This window comes from Periplaneta americana, chromosome 8 (assembly GCF_040183065.1).
Source record: "Periplaneta americana isolate PAMFEO1 chromosome 8, P.americana_PAMFEO1_priV1, whole genome shotgun sequence".
In the NCBI taxonomy this organism is placed as follows: Eukaryota; Metazoa; Arthropoda; class Insecta; order Blattodea; family Blattidae; genus Periplaneta; species Periplaneta americana.
In genome coordinates, this window is record NC_091124.1 from 50,633,903 (window position 1) to 50,656,707 (window position 22,805).

Consider the following 22,805-nt stretch of genomic DNA (forward strand, 5'->3'; position numbering starts at 1 on the left):
GTCTGGCCGCGAAACCAGGTGGCCCGGGTTCGAATCCCGGTCGGGGCAAGTTATCCGGTTGAAGTTTTTTCCGGGGTTTTTCCTCAACTCAATACGAGCAAATGCTGGGTAACTTTCGGTGTTGGACCCCGGACTCATTTCACCGGCATTATCACCTTCATATCATTCAGACGCTAAATAACCTAGATGTTGATACAGAGTCGTAAAATAACCCAATAAAATAAAAAAAAATACAGTCTCCAAAAAAACAAAAATTGAACTGCATCTCCTTTGAAGTCACGACCATTGGGATACACTATGTTAGAGATGGATATCTGGTGAATGAAACATTTATCCTTCTCTTTTATTGTAGTTAATTTTTTTGGTAGGTTATTTTACGACGCTTTATCAACATCTTCGGTTATTTAGCGTCTGAATGAGATGAAGGTGATAATGCCGGTGAAATGAATCCGGGATCCAGCACCGAAAGTTACGCAGCATTTTCTCGATTGGGTTGAGGGAAAACCTCGGAAAAAACCGCAACCAGGTAACTTGCTCCGACCGGGAATCGAACCCGGGCCATCTGATTTCACGGCCAGACGTGCTGACCGTTACTCCACAGGTGTGGACTTATTGTACTTAAACATTTAATTATAGCCTAATTAATTATTAATTGTAGCTCATGCTGTAGGTTGTGGGAAAATTTGTATTCGTGTGGGAATATTTTGTACTTTTATTTGGGAAGACCATAGTAGACAGTCTGGAAAGCTGTTAATTTAAGGAACCTGGAGGTTTTGACTACTTACGTATAGGATTGATTCATTCTATTCATTCATTCCATTAATTAATTAATTCATTATATTCCATAGATCTTACGTGAGCAATGAAGCTTTAAGATGTGGAACAAGTCAAAATTTTACGATATTATAATTACAATTTTTACAATTTTACAATTTAGTAATTTTCTACAATTTTTTACAAATTTCTGCAATTTTTTACAATATTTTGGCGAAATGTAGTGAGATGAGGTGAGGTCCGAGGATTCGCCAAAAGATTACCCGACATTTGGCTTTTGGTTTGGGGAAAACCTCGGAAAAACCCAACCAGGTAATCAGATCAAAGGGATAAAATGAAGTGATGCCGAGGACTCGCCATAGACCATTCGGCTTCAGTCCCACGGCTGAGGAAAACCTCGGAAGAAACCATTCAAAGAGACCAAAGGGGGATCCAACCCAAGTCCGAACGCAGCTCCGGATCAGCAGCCCAGCGAGTCTGCCGACTGAGCTACATCGATGGCTCTACTAAAAATATACAATACATAGCCAATCAGATTATTAAATTTACAAACGCAAACGATCATTCATCAGTTGAGGTGGGCTATATGTATAATACAAAACAAGTAAGTTAATTAAATTTAAGGCATAAACAATTCAATCAGTTGTGATATACAGAAATTGATAATACGTATCATGCAAACTACTTCCAATTACAAACACAAACAATTTATCAATAGAGCTATACAGATTACTATTCAATTTAAAGCATATACAAATCATCGGCCAAAACTATACAAACATATACAATACAAAGTAAGCAGATTAATTCAATTTACAAGCATACTTTCATTAAGCTATACAAATTTGTACGATTCATCAGTTGAGTTTATTTTTAGGAAATTTTTTCAGCATTTTAAGTCATTTTCTAACATTTTTGGGTCATTTCATAGGTCATTTTTAGTTTTTTTTTTAGGTCATCAAAATTCGCGCCCTGGACTAATAACTAGAGACCGGATTTTTATGTAATTACATATTATATTCCTTTCAACCTAACCCTATATAAATAACAAATCTTTGCGAATCTCGTAATTACCATTAATATATTACAATTTGATACTACATATTTTTACATATTTACCTCATATTACATATTATGGCTTGGTATTACATAAATCAACATATTTAGGGGGCTTATTCATTTTTACTTCTTTAAAAAAAAAAAAAAAAAAAAAAACTTCTCCTGGGGAAGTTTGCAATTTGAAATACACAGATTTAAAAAGCCCTTTTACCTACCCAAGAAAATATATATTTCGAGAAGAAACATAACGTTCTTAGTTCCAGGAAGTAATAGAGGCACTCATCCCATACCGCACACTGTAAATATGAGTGAACAAAAGGCAACCTTTCTCATACAAGTACCTTGAATTGTAAAAATCACTCAGAAAGTAGCGTTGCTTTAATGCGGTGGAGTGGGACGAGGACGACATGATTTGTCTCGAACTATAATTGTTCTGCACACGTCTTAACAAGCTGTTCCCATGCAATTTGCAACCTTACTCACCCTCTTCCTAATCCTTCCAGGGAAAACCCGTGTCAAGTCTGACATGAGCCGCAATAATATAGCCGACTTTTGAAAAGAAGCTGGAGTAAAGGAACAAACTGGAAAGGTGTTGAAAGATTAAAATAAATAAAGCGAAACAGTGTTTGCAGTACTCTTGTGTCATTCATTTCACTCAGTTCTCTAGTTTTAGTACTTACAGTATAAAGTGCAAGTGAGTTTATCTACTGCTTTTAACTAACTAAAATGGCCCCTGTATCTTCAACTCTAACGACAAAAATAAAATGGATTGCGATGGACGAAGCTTTCACTACAGATGGAAAAATAGTAATGTGTCAAATGTGCGGTAAAAAAAGTCGGGTGCTCTATGAAGTCACAACTAGAGAGTCTTACCTATCCTATACCTGCCAGATATTGATATTAAATATTTTCATGATTTTACATATTTTGGTACATATTCAGCTTATTTTTCTTACATAAATATGTACATATTTCTCACCTTGATATTACATAAAAATCCGGTCCCTACTCAACAACTTCTCTAGCGCTGTATTAAGCAGAAGGCAAGCCCAGGAATCTCCTTGTTGAACTCCATTTCGAGATAGCTGTGAGGTTTGACAACATTTTGAATCCACGTGTCACTTCTTGACATTGATATCTGTTTAGTGAATTGCGTTGTATCGCCGATATATTTGGTAGCATAAGTCACTTACATGCTGTATATTAACTGTACGGCGTATGTCTTGTAATGACTCAACATTCGAAGAGGGCATGATAGTACAGTGTTCTGTTACTAACCTAAGTCTTTGTATACATAAGCGAAGCGGGTATTTATATTATTCTTCGTACTCGAAACCGACCAGTTTGTTAATAACTAAACACAGTAAACTTGGGAGTGATGACCGGGGTCACATGTAACCTAGTTACATTTTCTATTAGTTTCATAGTTCGTGCTGTGTTCTACCTTCACTCTGTCCTAAATCTAAATTAGGGCAGCTGGCATTCCCGTTAAATGATCCTCGCATGCAGTATATATTACAATGGAAGGTATAAGTTAATTATCGCTGCATGAATTCATATACCACGTAATGAAAACAGTTGTCAATTCTGCTTCAAACTCGGGTTCGTGTCGCGAAGGTGGATGTCGGCAGAAAGGTGAAGCTCTCGCATTATTGATGTCCCAATTCGGGACATCGGATTACCTCAGGAATTTAAGGGCCCCCTGAGCCTGACTCCACTTTTTGATCAAATTAATGTTTTGCTTGTTTCATACGTTAAAAAATATGCCCGATATTTTAGTGCAAGGACGGTGTCATTCCGAGTATTTGGTAGTAAGTTACAGTGGAATTGAAGCTGAGCTCCCAATCGTTTCGTTGCAAAAAGGAAGCGGCTCCTGAGCTATACAGGATGTTTCCGAGGTGGTGTTACAAACTTTCAGGGATGATGGCGAAGGGCACATGTATCAATTTAAGAAAAGGAACCCTGGTCCGGAAATGACCAAGTCGAAAGTTACAAGCAAAAATAGTTGTGTGGAAATGAAATAATTTTATTCCTCTGTACACCTTATTTGTGTGTATTTATCTGTACATATTATACAGCAATGTATGTGTACAAGTTGCAATGTCCAGTCGATCAGTCCTAGTGAAATGGAGGAGTGCACGAGAGCGGAATGTGCAGACATGATTTTCGAATACGGATGAGCAATGGGAACAGTAGACAAGCTCACAGATTGTAATCGTTACAAGTACCCACGTAGGAGACATCCGACCCATACCATCTTTCCACGACTGTTCGAAAGGTTAAGGGAAGGAGAGCACTTGTTGCCAAATTACAATTCCATTTCCACACAATTATTTTTGCTTGTAACTTTCGACTCAGTCATTTCCGGACCATGGTTCCTTATCTCATATTGATACATGTGCCCTTCGCCATCATCCCTGAAAGTTTGTAACACCACCTCGGAAACATTCTGTATACAGAGTAAAGTGTAAGTAGTGTCATCAATTTCAGGGGTTTATTCTTCGAGATATTCCAAACAAAAAAGTTCAATAAAATTTTGCTCGTTTTTACTTCCTTTTCGAGATAAAAATTGTTTTATATGAAATATTTCATAGCGTGTTCAGGAAAAGCCATTGATTTAATTTCCAAACTGTTGAGTCAATTTAAGAGAAAAGTGTATCATGATAATAAATGATTGAAAGAATTTCTGTTTTGTCCGTTAAATGTGCAGAAATTTGAGGCGAACAAAATGTAACTTTTCGTTCTGCATAGGAATTTTACAATGTTATAATTGTTCACATCTCCTAGTGGCCGCCACTGAACTCCTTGTCTGCCCGATGGATGCACACCTGCACAGGGCACGTCCGATTCCTGCTCATTATGAGCACTTTTGGTATAGAGAAACTGCTGTTTGTAGTTTCTTGGCTAAAAGAATAGACCTGTTTTTCCATCATGAAGGAGCCCCCTTTCACTTTAGCCGTCAGGTGATGCATCATCATAATCACACATTCCCCGAACGATGGATTGGCCGCGTTCTTCACGTGAATTATCCACCAATGCCTCCAGACCTTAATCCTGTCGATTTTTGTCTGTACGGGTGGATGAAAGACGAAGTGTACAATACAAAAACAAAGTAAACACAAAGGATGGATTGGTCGCTTGCTTTATTAATAATGCTGCCTTTCATAAAAGACCAAGACAACACCAGAAGAGCAACATTTACTGTTGACAACAGTGCGGAAAAGGAAAAGTGCATTCTATTGAAGTGTATTGATATAATGTAAATGAATAGGCCTAATAAATGTAATAATTGAAGACCTAAATTCTAATTCTGAAACATGCTAAATCCATTTTACAACTTTTCAGGGGAAAGAAAAAAATAAATATCTGGCCAATGTATGAGTGATTATGATTTTTTCGTATAATGAAATAAGTACCAGAAGGCATATTTTAAAAATAGAAGAACATCTTGGCAGTCATTTTGTCTATTTAAAGAAAATTTAAAAATGGACTTAGCATGATTTAGCAGCAGATGAACTTGATAAATGCACAATCTGTCAAATAATGTTATCAGTAATGAGACAAGGAAGGTTAATAGTAGTAGATTAGTAATATTATAGGACAAATTATGTAATGTGCTTTTTATTTAATGCATATTACGACCACTTTTTAGCTTGATTCGTAAAGAATTTTAATTACAAAAACGAAACTACATTTCTGATCTTAGTAAAAAGAAAATCCAGCACATTACACATATTATACCTACATTTTTATGTTGAAATTGACGTTATTGTTTACATTCTGATCATTAACGTGCGGCTTGCTGTACTTCATTATCTTGTAATTTTAAATTAGAAATTTTTCCTTTTTTTTATAACAAGATACTTTGAAATAGGCCTCCTTATTTAATGTTGACTTAAAATCTTTTATCGAACGTCTTATTTGCACTATATTAAACTTCTGTTACATCAAGCTTATCCACTTGCTTGACGTTGTGACACTTCTTTTGATTTTTTATTCCTTCAATGACAGAGAAGTCGATGACAGGAAAGGAAAGTGTGTCCCCTAATTGGAAAGTAATGTGTAATACCAACATATTTCCCATTCTTAACTAATGTACTCGTACACAAGAACTGACACATAGTCCTATCCTATGTTGTTTGCACATGCATCTGTAAAAATATTATAGAGTTCCTGGATAGCTTATTTCCGAGCTAATGCTGAAGACAAGAAACAACCTCATTTTTTATATTTCAAGAAGTAAAGAGCTGCAAACTGTTGACTTTAAACCTGAACTGAAAAGATCACAACTCCTGGTGTTTTCTAAAATGTATATCGTACTAATTACATGGACATAGGATCGCTTAGAATTCGTGTGGTTTCTCATGAGGCGAATAAACTTGACAAGGAACAACTATTAGACTCTTTTTAACATACAATATCATAGATTGAGACATAACCATATCAATTATAACTTAATTTTCCATTTTTTGAAGTTAGCATGTTTTGGAATTCAAGTCCTCAATTGTCATTTTTTCTTCTTGCCACTTCTAACGCTTGTAATGCATAAGATTCAAACAAACTGTATCTGCACGCCCATTGAAAATTGGACACACATTTGTATAAACTTTCCTACTGGAATGGAATTTACGGAGGGGGAAGGCACTATGGCCCAGACTGCGATCTCGGTTTCCCTAAAGGTCTTTTTCCCTCCGGTCTCCCAACTAACACTCTATATGCATTTCTGGATTCGCCCATACGTGCTACATGCCCTGCCCATCTCAAACGTCTGGATTTAATGTTCCTAATTATGTCAGGTGAAGAATACAATGCGTGCAGTTCTGCGTTGTGTAACTTTCTCCATTTTCCTGTAACTTCATCCCTCTTAGGCCCAAATATTTTCCTAAGAACCTTATTCTCAAACACCCTTAATCTCTGTTCCTCTCTCAAAGTGAGAGTCCAAGTTTCACAACCATAAAGAACAACCGGTAATATAACTGTTTTATAAATTCTAACTTTCAGATTTTTTGACAGCAGACTAGATGACAAAAGCTTCTCAACCGAATAATAACAGGCATTTCCCATATTTATTCTGCGTTTAATTTCCTCCCGAGTGTCATTTATATTTGTTACTGTTGCTCCAAGATATTTGAATTTTTTCCACCTCTTCGAAGGATAAATCTCCAATTTTTATATTTTCATTTCGTACATTATTTTCGTCACGAGACATAATCATATACTTTGTCTTTTCGGGATTTACTTCCAAACCGATCGCTTTACTTGCTTCAAGTAAAATTCCCGTGTTTTCCCCAATCGTTTGTGGATTGTGTTAATGTTGGAAATAAACATGTAGCAATTTTAATTTCTTCATTTTCCTATTGGTCGTCTTTAGGAAGTGCAGTTACAGTACCGAATTGCAATGTATTACAAGACACATTTTCAGTGTATCAAACGTAACTCTTTTTCTGTTATCTGCCAAACACAGTTTGTTCTGTGAAATGCTGCGCTCTGCGTCGCATGACGTGATAGGAACAAAACGAAAAAACCTAACATCATCTCAGTTTTTAAGAGACAGTCCTTTATTCTCGGATGACTCTATATCCACTAATTTGCTGTTTATATTACACAATGTTCCATATCCGTTATTTTTACATAAAATTGATTTCCACTTCTGTTTTACACGTTCAGTAACCGGTGTACTTGGTGTCTCATTAATTCTCTGTGTCATTTCCTCAATTAATTTGAGGTCTTCCGGCATCTCTTGCTCTGACTTTTCCAACCGTGTAGTAGTTTCAGACACAGTTTGAAAATAGGTTTGTATGAAAAGCAAATTATTCGCCAGAACCCTCAAATCCAGAGCGTTTTTCTTTGCGTATTTGTTGTCATCCATTCTACAGTACTCCCACCCACTGTACGCTTTACCACTATACTCAGTATGTCGTTATGCGGATTTCCCATTGAATTGCTCTATTGGGTCCGAAGTCTCGAAGCCTAGTTCTCTGTATGCTCAAGTTTCGAGCAGGCAACCCCACTCGTCCCTAGACCAGCACCCTCCGTGCGTCGCCAGCCGGCGATATGGGAATGCTACGGAATGATAACGAAATGGTGACGGAATGATGTAAATGCCTAATGAGGGGAAAAAACGGGAGATCCCCGAGAAAAATCCCAACTGCGACTTTAACCTCTATAGATTTTTAAATGAAAAATCCCAGACCTGACCGGGACTCGAACCACTGAAGGTCTAACCACTCAGCCACCGCAGAGAACTTTCCTACTGAGAACAGTCCACACTACCACCTCCTAAAATGTTTATTATATTATACCTCTTGAATCACTCTGTATTAATGAAAGCGACATGTTTGTCTCTATTTTCTCATTTTCAGAAAGCTAGTTTCGGAAGATATCGTACTCATTACTTTATTTAAGGGTATTATCTTTAGACACCATAGCAGAAATAATGAAACCAGATTGGATAATAACAGTCGCCAAAAACCGCGTTTCTGAGTTTTCTATTTGCGAGAACCAAGGAATATGATAGTATATTTTTGGTGACTGCCCTACAATTCGGTGAGCTGTTTGAACCTGTGAATATCAACCATTTTTTGTTTCCGGAAGTGTAAAAGAAGATGGTTGCATGAAACATAACGTTCTTTACTCATTACCCTAGTAGTTACCGTTACGGAGGTATAACGTTCTACATTCTCAGTAACAAAGGCGTGAATACTACGGTAGCGTGCGAAAGTTCACATCGATTCAGAATACAAGAAATTAATACACAATTACTCCATCAGCGTCGACACTTTTCGGAAATACGGTTTGTCCCCCGCACAGTTGCACATTCTCACGCTTTTTTATATAATTTTTATGGATTCACTAGAGTGGGAATTTGAGATATAAAAGGTGACGTAATTGTGGTATTCGTATGTTCGTATCGAACGTACTACTTGCCGAAGTAATGACTATGACGTTATTTGATTGCATACATCGCCCTTTGAAAGTAATTTAATCAATACGCTCCAAAGTTAAGGAAAGTAATTCCGTGTTGATAGGCACTTCGTTAGAGTATAATTCTATTGTCCTCAGCTACCATCATCGTCTTTAACATTAATGTAAATACAAAAACTTAAGTGTTTTATTGAAGTCTTAACGTCATTTAGGCATAATGTAGTAAATCAACATTTCTCGGTCTCTACCAACGTGGAAATTTGAATTCCATTTCATTCTGGGAAGACAAGGGAAACTATACCTTAGTCTGAAGAATGGCACATGTAGATCTATAGTGAACGCTTCGTATTTCATCGATATTTACATATAAGTCTGCTGTCTCGTCGGTTTTGGAGCAGAATTGTAGTTGGAGTACGAGGCGCGTCCATAAAGTAACTTTCCCACTCGTCCCGCAGCTAGCAAACATATGTTGCGCAATGCGACTGCGTTTACGTGATAGAGTTATGTTCTGGCATGATGCATGCTCTAGCGGAACTTCCCGAGTGCTCTCAGTAGCTTCGTTGCATTAGTTGAAGATGGACGTTCCTATTCCAGCTCCCGTTGCGTGAAGTGCTGTCAGTGATAAAGTTTTTGAATGCACAGGGCATAGCGCCGATTGCAATTGATCGTCAGCTGTGCCACGTCTATAAACACGTGTGCAATTTTGAATGCTTGAAAATTATGCATAAAATGCTTTCCAAAAGGTGTGAAATACAGACAAATAACTTATTTATTGGTTGAAAGCCGTAACAAAAAAGTGAAAGAAAAAATTACTTATTGATTACATTCAATAAATTTTATTGATCATTTAAATTATATCAGTAATCTGAAAAATTTCAGAGTAATATTGTTACAAATTCCACCACCGACATGAAATTCACATCCAGGTTCTTGTAGTTATTCTGGGGTCGTCCTGATGTTCTTTTATGAGGATAGCACTATTCATAATGCGAGCGATCAATTCGTCCCTTGTGCTTACTTCTTATTTGTAGACTTCGTCTTTCGTCAATTCGTAGAGACAATAATTTAAATTATTAATATCTGGGGTCCTTGGTGGCCAATGAACGTGACCACTACTGCCGATCCGTCGTTCGGGAAATGTTAGATTTAGATGGTGTCACCTGACGGCTATAATGTGCATGTAACACCATTTGTAAGGAATCATTATTTAAGTTCGGACGGCAGATGTGTAGATATCGTGACTCAGTTATTTTGTTCCATCTTTCGAGCCAATTAAGTAGATTTAAGAGTCCGATGAAGTCCCTTTAGAATGTCCTTTCACCCCCATAAAGCGTAATAGTCCTCGGACTGGTGCCATCTATATGTCAGACATAATACTATGTCACGCCGCACCGTTTTGAATTAACACTATTGAAATGATGATAATGAATATTGAATTGGAGAGTGACGGTGGAATAATGGAGGGAAACTGAAAACTACCTACTCAGGAATCTTGATTGTTTTTCACTACAAATATACCATTATCATCGGAATTCAAACCTGAGTCCGCAGTCTTCGTAAACCAATGCTCTGCCAACATTGCAGGCCTCCAAATTCCTTAAAATTACGGGATGTGCACAATTTGTATGTAATTTGTTTTGAATTTGATACCTAATAGAAATGCATAAAAACAAACAAAACTATTTTTAAAGCCCCAGGTTTTAGATTCTAGTTCCCTTAACCAGTACTAGACATTGCCAAATATTGGAAAACTCCTCAGTATGTTTAACATGTGTTAAGGCTAACACAGGACACATAATGGGCAAGAAACAGCAGTCACTTTCCATGGAGGGAAGATGTCTCCACTTCCCTAGATGTCTCCACTTCCCTATACGGAATCGAACCCGCAATCCTACATTTGTGGCTGGAAACGTTACAACGTTAGCCAGACGCTTGATTTATAAGCATAATTTAACACATTTTAACGTCCTTAATGCTGATGGACTTCAAACACAGTGAAATGCAATTCACCGCTACATCATTAAATTTGCTACAGATGTTGGATGGCGTTTCGTGTCGTCTTTAGAACGTGGAGTCGCTGTGCTAAATTAGTCGGTCCAGCACGAGCTGCGTATTAATGAATGTTTAATTGAATCGATGGGCAACAGTCGACTTGATAGGTCAGTGCGTTAATTACCGTTGTACAGCGAAACTGCTGTAATTATTAAAAACATCGATGTTTAGATACAAGAGATAAAATACATATTGAAATTCTCTGAATTCTTTAACAGTTTACTCAATTATACAGGGCGTCTGTATGTGAATAAAATATTTATCAAAAGGTAAGGTCAATCGTTAAGTACGAGATGAAGGACCTGATTTGCTGTAAAATATGTCCATACAGTTTTTCCGAATTCGTTCCCGTTTTCGAGTTGCACGATTATAATCTTTCCTATGAATGTCATACTCTGTGGACCTATTTTGTATTTATTTCGATAAATAATCATGTTAAGTACTTAAATAAACATGAACTACTTTGGTATATCATTAAAGTGTATTGGTGCGGGTAAATGTCTCCCATTCTCATGTACATACGTCTAATCTCGCTTTGCAAGTTTTACACTTCCTGCTGTCATATCTCCGCTGCAGCTTTGTGAATCTTTCCGAATAGATCATCTTTATTTGATGTCTCAGAACTGTGGGACATATTCCTTCATGAAACTCCGTAGATAGAAGTTTAGTGGTGTCAAGTCTGGAGACCACGTCGGCCAAGAAACTGGGCCATTCCTAATCACAAGATGCAGAAACCCAATGTAGACTGTAAAAATATAGTACAATCATCACAACAGAGCATACCTACTTAGCGAAATAAAACTATAAATGACTTCATAGGGTATATCAAAGTAACAGCTATCATCGTGCAATTCGAAATCGGACAGAAAATGGTACTAACGTTCTTTTGCAGCAAATCAGATCTTTATCATCTCCATAACAATTATTGATCTTAGCTTTTGATACATCCTGTACGAACATTTTGCAGTATTTTTCAACGACGGCGTGTTAAATACTAAGTTACTTAGCGTGGATGGGATTGGTGATAACGAGATGGTATTTGGAGAAATGGGGTCGAAGATTATCCATATGATTACATGACATTTGCCCTGCAGTTTGGGGAGAAAATCTCGGAAAAACCCAAACCCAAGCCGGAATCTAACCCATGACCGAGCGCAGCTCCGGATCAGTATGAAAACACCCTTGTAGCCTGAGCTACGCCTGTGGCTTTATATATGATGTATTTATGTATGTATACAACAAAATTACGTAGAGCTACATCCATTTGATAGAAGTTAAGATCTATCAATTTGCAAATACTGGAGAGAAGTTGAAAATAACGCTTTTCATTTTTACTGTGTTTTAGATTCCTGGTGTAGAAATTGGAGCACGTAGAAATCTCAGACAGTGGGAATGTTATCAGCTTATCGTCTGTAAATGAAGTAATCTGCAAAAAAAGGTAAGTTGATAATTTGACAAATTCTACTTAAAGCAGTGAAGTAGTTTAAAATAGGTGATACGTTTTATGTAGGCTCTGTGAGCAGCAGCAAGAGTTCTGTTGTTAGTGAATAATGAGAAAGTTGTTTAAATTAATAAGGAAGAAAGATTAAAAAATTTATTTGGCATAATTTGGAAGTAACTAGTCTTTTATGAAAATAGTATTCGCAGCGCAGCGGCCATAATTATTTACCGCTTTGGTGAAGCGTACCAATTTGGAAGACAGAATATTATATGAGTCACGTATAATATTTCGTCATTTGGCGACATTGTGTGCGTTGTTGTCATCGTAACGACATAGTTCAACGGCTCCGCACCAATTTTCAACTTTGCCGAAATTAAAAAGCCTTGGAGGGCATACAACAAACTTAAATATTAGGACCTACATGAACCGTAAAATGTTAAAAAATAAATATAAAAAAATGAATACAGTAGTAATAATAATAATAATAATAATAATAACATAAGAAAAATGCCAGTATAACGAAATCCTAAGGATCTCTGAAATTATTTCGTTATATCTTTCTTTTCCTAAGGAAAATATACTTGAAGATTTATATCTACTTACGCCGTAAAATCCACATATTTTGCTTGTAGGTCTGGAAAATATCCTTAAATAAAATAAAAAGTTGCATTGCATTTGAAAAGAAAGAGTTAAAAAAAGGCACAAGGAAAACTATAAAATTTAAGTTTTTTGAAGCACCTTGTAGGTCACGAGGTGCCATATTGTTTTGGAAGCCATGTTGTGAGATTAGTGAGCTGTGATTTGAGGTGCCATGTTGCGAGATTAGTGACTTGTAATTGGTAGAAGGGAACTAAATGGGGAGAACAAGGGAACAATTGCATGAAAGAACTAACAAAATTCAGAGACATCTTCATCGTATTAGACATGCTACATTAGCTAGATATTTGATGAACACATGACCCACTATACAATTGGAACATTATTAGTCTATAATATAAAATGTTTCCCTACTTGCCAACGAGTTGTACCCTATTTTTTAAATATTTTTCGTTGAAAAAGTTGATTTTTTTTCGGAAAGAGAGCGAACTTTTTATTTGGTTATGCTGATTTTTTCATAGAAACGAAATTCGTTAAATTGAAATATGAGAGAATGGCAGGGGACAGAAAATAATTTTGTAATACTGAATATTTCGTTACGGTACTGACGTTCCTTATAACATTTTACTGTAATAAGCCTAATCAATTAATTTGTACAGGGACATCATTTTATTTTTACTAATATTTTTAATATTAACCTGGCTATACTTTTGGATTATTGATTGAGACCCGGAAACACCGTTTGCTACCTCCTTCCACGACTGGAGTTCGATGATACTGGCGTAAAATACAAACAAATCACTTTACTAGGTACAGGAGGGAAGAAAAGTAGTTCATCCATTTACGAAAAGTAGGAAATATCGCGATTTTGAGTGTGATAATTTTCATTAGGTTTTGTTTAATCAAAATACAGTACAGTATTAACAATAAGTGTTTTTACTCACGAACTGAGTTATCCATGCGAACGTATTCATTATGCAGTGTATATTATACTGTCTACAGCACATTAGCGTACACTACAGAGAATGAAGTTAAAATGAAAAATAATCATAATATGGATATTTGAACACATTTTTGAAAATGGTGGCCGTTCATTTCGATACAGGCTTCAGTTCTTTTGTGCTTATTATCGCACTATAGACTATTGCATCTAATTCCAATTACCAGTTTCGTCCTTCATACTTAGTAACTCATGTTGAAATAATTCTGTACATACTCTATAAAAGAGTACCTTACCTACTGTAAATTCAGTCTTCACTTCTGCCCGACCCGCACAGATAAAATTACTCAGAGATGCTATCTACTTTCCGTCCAAGTGGTTATGTCGCAGGATCGTAGAAAGGGGGGAATTACGTGATAGTTAATTACTTAACGAGGTCCTTTTATTTAAGTTATTTTAAACAGTTGCATAATATTACGTAGACGTCCAATTAATTCCTAACAGAAATTAATGTTTTCAGAAAAGAGCTAAGAAAGCCCAGCCACTAGTCTTTACAGTGGAGCGAGCAGAAGCAGGTGGGTGAAATCGGGATGCGACGGAGGCAAACGGACGACAGTACCTGTGCGTAAATATGATTCAATATTGGAAGTTTTCGTCACTGGAAAACGCGAACATATTTCTGAAACGTACTATAATCACTAACTCAGTACTGCGGCCTTGGTTCTGTGTGGAGGACAGTTGGAACTTCGTTAGTAGAAGGGGTGGGAGTGAAGTACATTAAAAGACTCAGGTACAATAAAAGTTGAAGTAAAAATAAAATGATGTCCCTGTATATTTGTTTATACTTTATTGTTACATTAGCAGTGTTTCACTTCAAAAGATACCTTTGTGTCGCGCTAGTTGATCCCCTAGTTGGCTTTGAGTCTTGGCCAGAAAAGGTTGAGAATCCCTCATTTAGAGGAATTGAAATCTTTTTCCATACTCTAGAAATTTATTTAATACTCTGGACTTCTTGATCCAGAACAGTACTGCAGCAATTTTTTTTTTAATTTTCTGATGCATTTTATAAACTACCCGTAAGCAAAGTGTCACGAGCCGCCACTGTCATAGATTCTGTAACGAAAGATGCGCTGTCAGCCAGCCTTTGACCGCTTCTGTGTTAGCGAAGGAACTCTGTTGGAGCTAATTCATTCTCTTTCATCCCTTAATAAGATTGCCTGGAATTGATGGATTATTTATAGACTGAAGAGATCTATAGCGTGACAGAGCATGCGTTTATTATTGAAATGCTTTCTGTGTTACGGTTTTACCTTTGCCGATAGGTCACAATGTAACGATCACAAACCTTGGTCGAAGTTGGATTCTGAGAAAGATGATACGCTATTTATAGTGGGTGTAGGCTCACATATAAACAAAGCGAGCTCAGTGGACTTTGTAGTTAAATGATAAACTGTGAATGTTCCTTGTTTTTATGTGGATCATTGCTCGGTTTAATTTTTGAACTGATAAAGACTGTATCCACACGTTTGCCTTGGTATCCAGAATGTAATTTTTATTAACAGTAATCTCACTAGAGGTTTTGATTTATCTAGAGAAAATCAAAACTCGAGTGGGATTTAATTGACTATTACACGAATAGAAGAAAGTATATAAAGATTAGAAGTAAAAGTACTCCAATACAATAAAATATTAATTGGCTTACGAAAATACAACAGTTACTGTCTTCAAATGTATTATTGTACCATCTCAACATTACGCTAGATGGCAGTAGTGTTTTATGATTATGTTTTCTTGTTATCAGTTGTGTCAACTATGGAATCTTCATTGAACTCTGTGGACTGTTACTAGTCAAGAAGGCTTTGTTGATTCAGTTTCATTTTTATTATAACAGATGATTTTCAACAAATCTTAGTATTAAACAATCTCTGATACGTGACTATTCATAATATAATATAGCAGAAGCTGTAACAAACATAACCTAAATAATATAAACACGTATTAGAAGAGTTTTAATTAGGGATGATGAAATAAACAAGAAACGTTTTAATTAACGATGATGAAATAAAAAATAAACATGAATAATTTTAAAAGAAACAATTATTGAAAATACAATTTTCAAATTTGAATGTTTTAGCGGTTGGTGGTTCAGTTGATGTTATATTGGACGTGTGCGTAAAAGAAGTGAACTCGGTGATGTACATGGTGTATCCCTCAACTTATTCAGGATTTCCGAATGGTGCTCTTCATATATGACCAGTGATCTTTATTAATTCTTGTTCTTGAATGCCAATGCGAGTCATATTTGAAAGTGCTGTGCATCGGCTGGAGTGGTTTGTAATTTTCTGTTTTTTGACGTCCAGACCAGTGCAGTTTGAAATGTTGGCAAACAACGAAACAAATGCTAGGGTATTGATAAAAATAAACAAATGCTAGGGACGCGATAAAATTGTGCGATAAGCAGCCATGATTGGTTGAAAGACGTCCTTTCGTACCGTTTTTTTGGTCAAAAGTAGTGTGACGTAGTAAAAGTGTAATAGTCTAGGTAAAACTTATAGTGAACCCGCGTTTAGTTAAAGAGAACTACAAAACATTGTTAGCTTTAACGATAGATGTTTTTATCATATTTAGCATGACTCGCCCGAGCACAATTTTATTCTGTTGTGAAAAATCCGACCATTTCTTTTCCCCATAGGCCTTGGTTACAATGACACAAGATCTTCGTTTACATTTATTTATTCAGACTGGTTCTGTGTCGCTAAGAGTACGATTATCCTTTTATTTCCTGATTAAAATAAGTGAATCGGTTATTTGAGAAACTACACATGTCCTTAAAACTGTAAGTTTTGAGAAAATTGCAAAAATATTGACTGGAACTTATAAATATTGGATTTTACTTTTTGTGGTGATTTGTTAATACGAATTGCAACAATTCTAAATATTTTAAAGATAAGTTTAATTATATCTGAGACCTTCAAGATGCCCTAAAGTTCGTGGACATACTGTACGTATGCGGTTTCTCAAATATCCGAAATGTTTGCAGTAAAACATTATAAGAATTTATATTGATTTTGTATGTAAATTACTGAAAACAAATCTATTTAAATGGATTGGTGGACAGTTTTTCCAAAGCTAGTATTTCCACAGCCCTTTAGTTCCACAAACAATTTTGCTGCAGCCCACTTTCCCAAAAGACCTTACTTCCATACTATTCCTTTGCCAGATTATATTTATTCCACAAGTAACTAGTTTCCACAACTGCAGATTTTTGTAAGATTAATAAATAAACGGTTACAATAGTTTATTTGTGGCAAAGGAAGTTTCTAAAAGAAAAATGAGCATTTTCTGCGGACCTCTGGAAAAAAACTAAGGAAGAGACTAGTTAAGTGCTTTGTGTAGAGTGTGGCATTGTATGGGGCAGAAACATGGACATTACGACGAAGTGAAGAGAAGCGAATAGAAGCATTTAAAATGTAGATTTGGAGAAGTGTGAAGTGGACAGGCAGAATAAGAAATGAAGTTGTCTTGGGAAGAGTGGGTGAAGAAAGAATGATGCTGAAACTGATCAGAAAGAGGAAAAGGAATTGGTTGGGTTACTGGCTGAGAAGAAACTGCCTACTGAAGGATGCACTGGAAGGAATGGTAAATGGGAGAGGAGTTCGGGGCAGAAGAAGATATCAGATGATAGACGACATTAAGATAGGCTATATGGATCATATGCGAAGATAAGATGAAGGCAGAAAATAGGAGAGATTGAAGAAAGCTGGGTTTGCAGTAAAAGACCTGCCTAAGAGCAGAACACTTATGTATGTATGTATTTAATTTTTATTTTATTGGGTTATTTACGACTCTGTATCAACATCTAGGTTATTTAGCGTCTGAATGAAATGAAGGTGATAATGCCGGTGAAATGAGTCCGGGGTCCAGCACCGAAAGTTACCCACCATTTGCTCGTATTGGGTTGAGGGAAAATCCCGGGCCACTTGGTTTCGCGACCAGACGCGCTGACCGTTACTCCACAGGTGTGGACTATATGTAAGTTATATATATATATATATATGTATGTATGTATGTATGTAGGTCCTATACATGGGATGAAAAAGTGTTTAATGACAGAGTACAGAGATTTTACTTTTGGATGAGTTTATCTTGAACTCAATAGAGAGTAAAATATTAATAGCTAGATTTATTAGTTCCCAAGTGGACGCCGCATTATTTCCAGTAACGGTTATGTCGATGTTGTCTGCAAAAGCTAAAGCAGAAATACTTCTAATTCATTATTAAATTTAAAATCAAATTCTTGAGTTATTTCTTGTTGCATTAATTGTTTTATTGTATTATCTGTTGCTAAATTTTTGGTACTGATACAAGCTGATAGTTATTAATGAAGACAAATGGAGAGTTCACCGGTGCTGTGGATCGGGTCTCGGCATAGCTCAGATGGTAAGAGCACTCAGCGCGCCAAGTTGAGGGTTCTGGGTTCGATTATCTATGTGATTGACTACATAAACACATTGATTACATTATTCAATAGACGACGCGAGGTCCTCATATAAGTATATATACTACAAGCTGAGTGTGGAAGTAAGTTAAACAATGAAAATCGTGTCGAATTGTTTTGTGTGTCGACATAGAACATAGTAAATATTCCCTTGTTCTGTTATAAAAACTTTTTAGATAAACTATGTTGTGTAATAGGTTTTTACTGCTTTCTGTTGTTGCAATCGGGAAAAAAATTCCTCTCTTCCTTTGTGCTGTTTGAGAAAAAGTCACGGTTCATTTACTACCTTTTCTTTAGGGCATAGTAGGCTTACCCTGAGTTGTGGAGGCGTTGGGGAGGGGACTTTTTTTGCAGAAGAATAGCTCTAGAAAAGAAATGTGGCGATATGACGAAAATAAACTGTGTGTATGTGTGGAAGAGCAGAGCCCAGAGATAGGCTCCTATATGTATTAATATCGTGAATACCGGACATGCCCGTATCTAACGGGTTCAGAATTTTCGCCTTGAAATGCATTCGACTTTGTAAGAACTGATTAAAATGCTAAACAGCGTCAGAATTTGAAATGTTAAGATTTCGTAGCATTTCATGACGACATTTTATGGCCTTTGACATACATGCTATAGTAGGTTAGTCGGCTATATCCATTACGTCTTTGTGAAAAAATCGATAGGCTCTAAATATGTTATTACTGTATACCTTGACTCGCTGGTAGTAGGAAGGGAACCGTAGGCGCACGTGCTATTGACGGACTGTATCTGGCTGTTTATTTTTACCGTGATTTCCAAGGTGAAAGGGATTTGCTTTCCTGTACATTCCGCAACTCACTACTGGAAATGCAACTTGCCTTCGGCATCACAGAGATATTGCGGTGAAGTTACAGCTCCAGCGATGCATGGGAGACACGGTTTTGCGTTGGAATATCGTCTCCAATATAGTCAGATATAAATGCCTCGAAATATGGTCAAGGTTAACCCATTACTGTAGAAGTCAACATTGACAAGTGCAGGTAGAGCAGAACACAATGCATATGGTTTGTTATGAAAACTGAAATTGCCTTCTTCAGTAAAGGATTGAAAATTTGGTTACAATCTAGCCATAAATTCAACTCATAGAAGGGATGAGGAAGTCTTTTTTACTGTAAAAAGAAAAAAAGCAATCGACACGTGCATACTGTAACTTTAGTTTACTATGCTGCATATCTTATTATTATTATTGTATCTCCAATGAGGGGTAGCCCTATTTTACATATGTATGCTAGGGCTATAGTTTTACACAAAAAATAGGCCTAAGCATAAAACAAATTGAAAAGAAAATAAATTAGCTTATACAATGGAAATAAGACCTAAACCTTCCGTATTTTAAACATTGCGATTGCAAATCAAACATCAGTCATCAATTGAGACATACAGAAAACAGTTACAACACATAAACAAAACATTTCTTACTTACAGTGCGTTTCAAAAGCCACGCATATTTTCTGCTACAGCTAAATGGAAATGTTAAAAAAAACGCTGGGACACGTTAAACAGTATATTTCAAAAGACACTTTTTCACAAAAACAAACTATTTTTGATATCATTGTTCTGCGAGTTGTGACGTTATCGGAAACATTTTTAAATGACTTTTTATTTTTCTGTATACCAAAGAGAATATAAGGGGAAAAGAGGGGGATAAAGGGAACGCGAGGACAAGAGAAAGACGAGAAAAATAAGGGGAACACAAGAGAAACAAGGAGAATAAGAGGAAGACAAGGAGACCAAGGGGAAGACAAGGAGAAGAAGCGGCATACAAAGAGAAGAAGAGGGATTGCAGTTTATATGACATTCAATTCGTAAGTCACTTCCCGTATCTAGTGAGAAGAACGTAATTTTAGGTCAAGAAGAAATCCCGCCTTGCTCAGAAACTATTTTTCCAAACCAGGGATGCTAATTTCATTCCCAACTCTTGCTACTTTTGCTCAGAAGTGAATTTCCGAATATTTGTATTTTCAGATAATAATAATAATAATAATAATAATAATAATAATAATAATAATAATATGGATATTTATTAATAATGGCTCACAAAAAGTACATGAACTTAATAAATTACAATTAACATATAGGTACACGAATAGCAATTATACGCAATAAATATACATTTAAGTTAATACCTCATTTTCCATCCTATATCTGTTTCAATTTATGTTGGCTTTAACTTGCACTTACGTCTAGTTTTAGTGCAAGTTTCAACCAAGCGCGTTTATTTAAAACAAAAATGGGCTTAAAGCTTATTTATATAATAATAATAATAATAATAATAATAATAATAATAATAATAATAATAATAATAATAATAATAATAATTTTACGAGCACGCGTATTTTTATAAAAGTACAGTTTTTGTACTTTCATACATGTAGGCCACCGACATAGCTCGAGTGTCAGCACATTTGCTTACTAATCCGAGACTTCAACGTGGGTTCGAATCACATAGACGAGACAAGGGGAATACAAGGGAGGACAAGGAAAACGAGGGAAGGCAAGGATGAGGGAAATAAAAGATACATATTTTATCATCTATGCTGTTCAACATCTACTTGGAGGATTTAGTGAAGGAACTGTTTTCAGAACATGAGAGAAGGAAGAATAAAGTGCATAAGATTTCCTTATGATATGGCGTTGTTAGCAGAAGAGGAGATGATACTAAGGGATATGCTACTGAAACTAAATGACAGCTGTGAATAGTATGGGATGAAGATAAATACAAATAAGACGAAAACCGTGTTCATAGAAAGAAAAATAAAGAAATTAAACTTGCGAATTCTAAATGAGGCAGTATAGCAAGTGGACAGCTTCAAATTCTTGGGGTATACTATAAGCAGTAACATGAGCTGCTGCCAGGAAGTCAAAAGAAGGATAGCAATGGCCAAGGAAGCTTTTAATAGAAAAAGGAGCATCTTCTGTACACCTCTAGAAAGAGAACTAAGTGAAGTGCTTTGTGTGGAATGTGACATAGTATAGGACAGAAACATGGGCATTACGACGAAGTGAAGAAAAACGAATAGAAGCATTTGAAATATGGATATGAAGAAGAATGGAACGTGTGAAGTGGGCAATAAGAAATGAAGCTGTTTGGTTAGAGTGGGTGAAGAAAGAATGATGCTGAAACTGGTCAGGAAGAGGAAAAGGAATTTGTTGAGTCACTACTAGAAGAAACTGTCTACTGAAGGATGCACTGGAAAGAAGAGTTTGGGACAGACGAATATATCAGATATTAGACGACATTAAGATACAGTATATGGATATCATATGAAGAGACAAAGAGGAAGACAGACGATAGGAAATATTGGATAAAGCTGGGTTTGCAGTGAAAGACGTGCATGAACCATACATTCACTCACTCCCATTCATACCATTCCCTTTTATTCCCATCCATCCATATGATTATTAATTTATCCATTCATTTACACTTTTATATTAGGGGAGACTGTTGTACCTTTAGCATAGTGTACCTTTGAACATTTTTTGTTTTTTAGTGTTTGCTGCTACCTAGAGGACTCAAACTGAAGTAGATTGTAGAGAAAGCCGCTAAGTAGCTCTGGTCGTAGTTTCAGTTTGATTTATTGCAAAGTGTGAGTTCCGTGGACAAAAGAAGTTTTTTTAGTACCAAAAGTAAACATTTCGTTCATTGATGTATGTTTTCTAACACAAAACCAGATTGCATTTGTTAATATCTATCAAGTACAGTGTGTTCCCCATCATCTGGTGAGTAATAACATATTTTAATTTCCATGATTTATTTGACTCTCTAGTTTTCGGAGCCATGTTTGTTTAAACGTGCACCCTCTTGTACCTTTGAACACAAAACATCTTGCACCATGGAACATGTTCCAAAGTACACGATACTATCGGTTTTTGTTTTTGTTTTATTTTAAGGTCATGTCACGAAGTAAGTCTGGAATTAAGAGGTCCCCCAGTTGATCCGGATGCCTTGAAGAAAGCTGTTGAAGCAGTTATGGCTTATCCAGGAAATAAAATCTAAATCAGAGAAGTCTGCTCTGGTTTATGATTGAAAATACATTTTAAATATAATTGTCAGTTTTTACAGCTATATTCCCACCTATATTCCATTTGTTCCAACTTACAAGAGGGTATGTTCCAAGGTACACGAGCCTGTTCTACCTTTGAACACATTACATATCGCTTCATTTTATTTTTTCCATCCTTAATAGATCTGTAAAACAGGAAAATACATACAGGAACTTGTAAAGGAATCTTCAATAATCATTTCAAGCATTTTTTCATTTAAAAAATTTCATTTCCCAAAATTAAAAAAAAATAAAATGTGAAAAGTGTTTAAAGGTACAACAGTCTCCCCTACCATCTTCCGGTTCGTCTAACCATCCGTCTTTTCTATAATTCTACTTTCTATCACACAAATAGCCTTTCTCTGATATTCGCTATCAAGACAGACGATGCTTGCAAAGGTGTGGCATACTCGTAGTTACGAGACAGAAAAGACGTGGGCTTATATTACT

At 36.1% G+C, this 22,805-nt stretch overlaps 1 protein-coding gene across 1 annotated transcript in view; it reads left to right on the forward strand.

The window, feature by feature from the left end:
- The window catches only part of Gdap2 (ganglioside induced differentiation associated protein 2), a 407,655-nt gene that overhangs the window by 82,759 nt on the left and 302,091 nt on the right, over window positions 1–22,805 (forward strand). The window contains exon 2 of the mRNA XM_069832879.1: window positions 12,155–12,247. The gene's annotated coding sequence lies outside the window, so the exon portion shown is untranslated. The remainder of the gene's footprint in view (window positions 1–12,154; window positions 12,248–22,805) is intronic.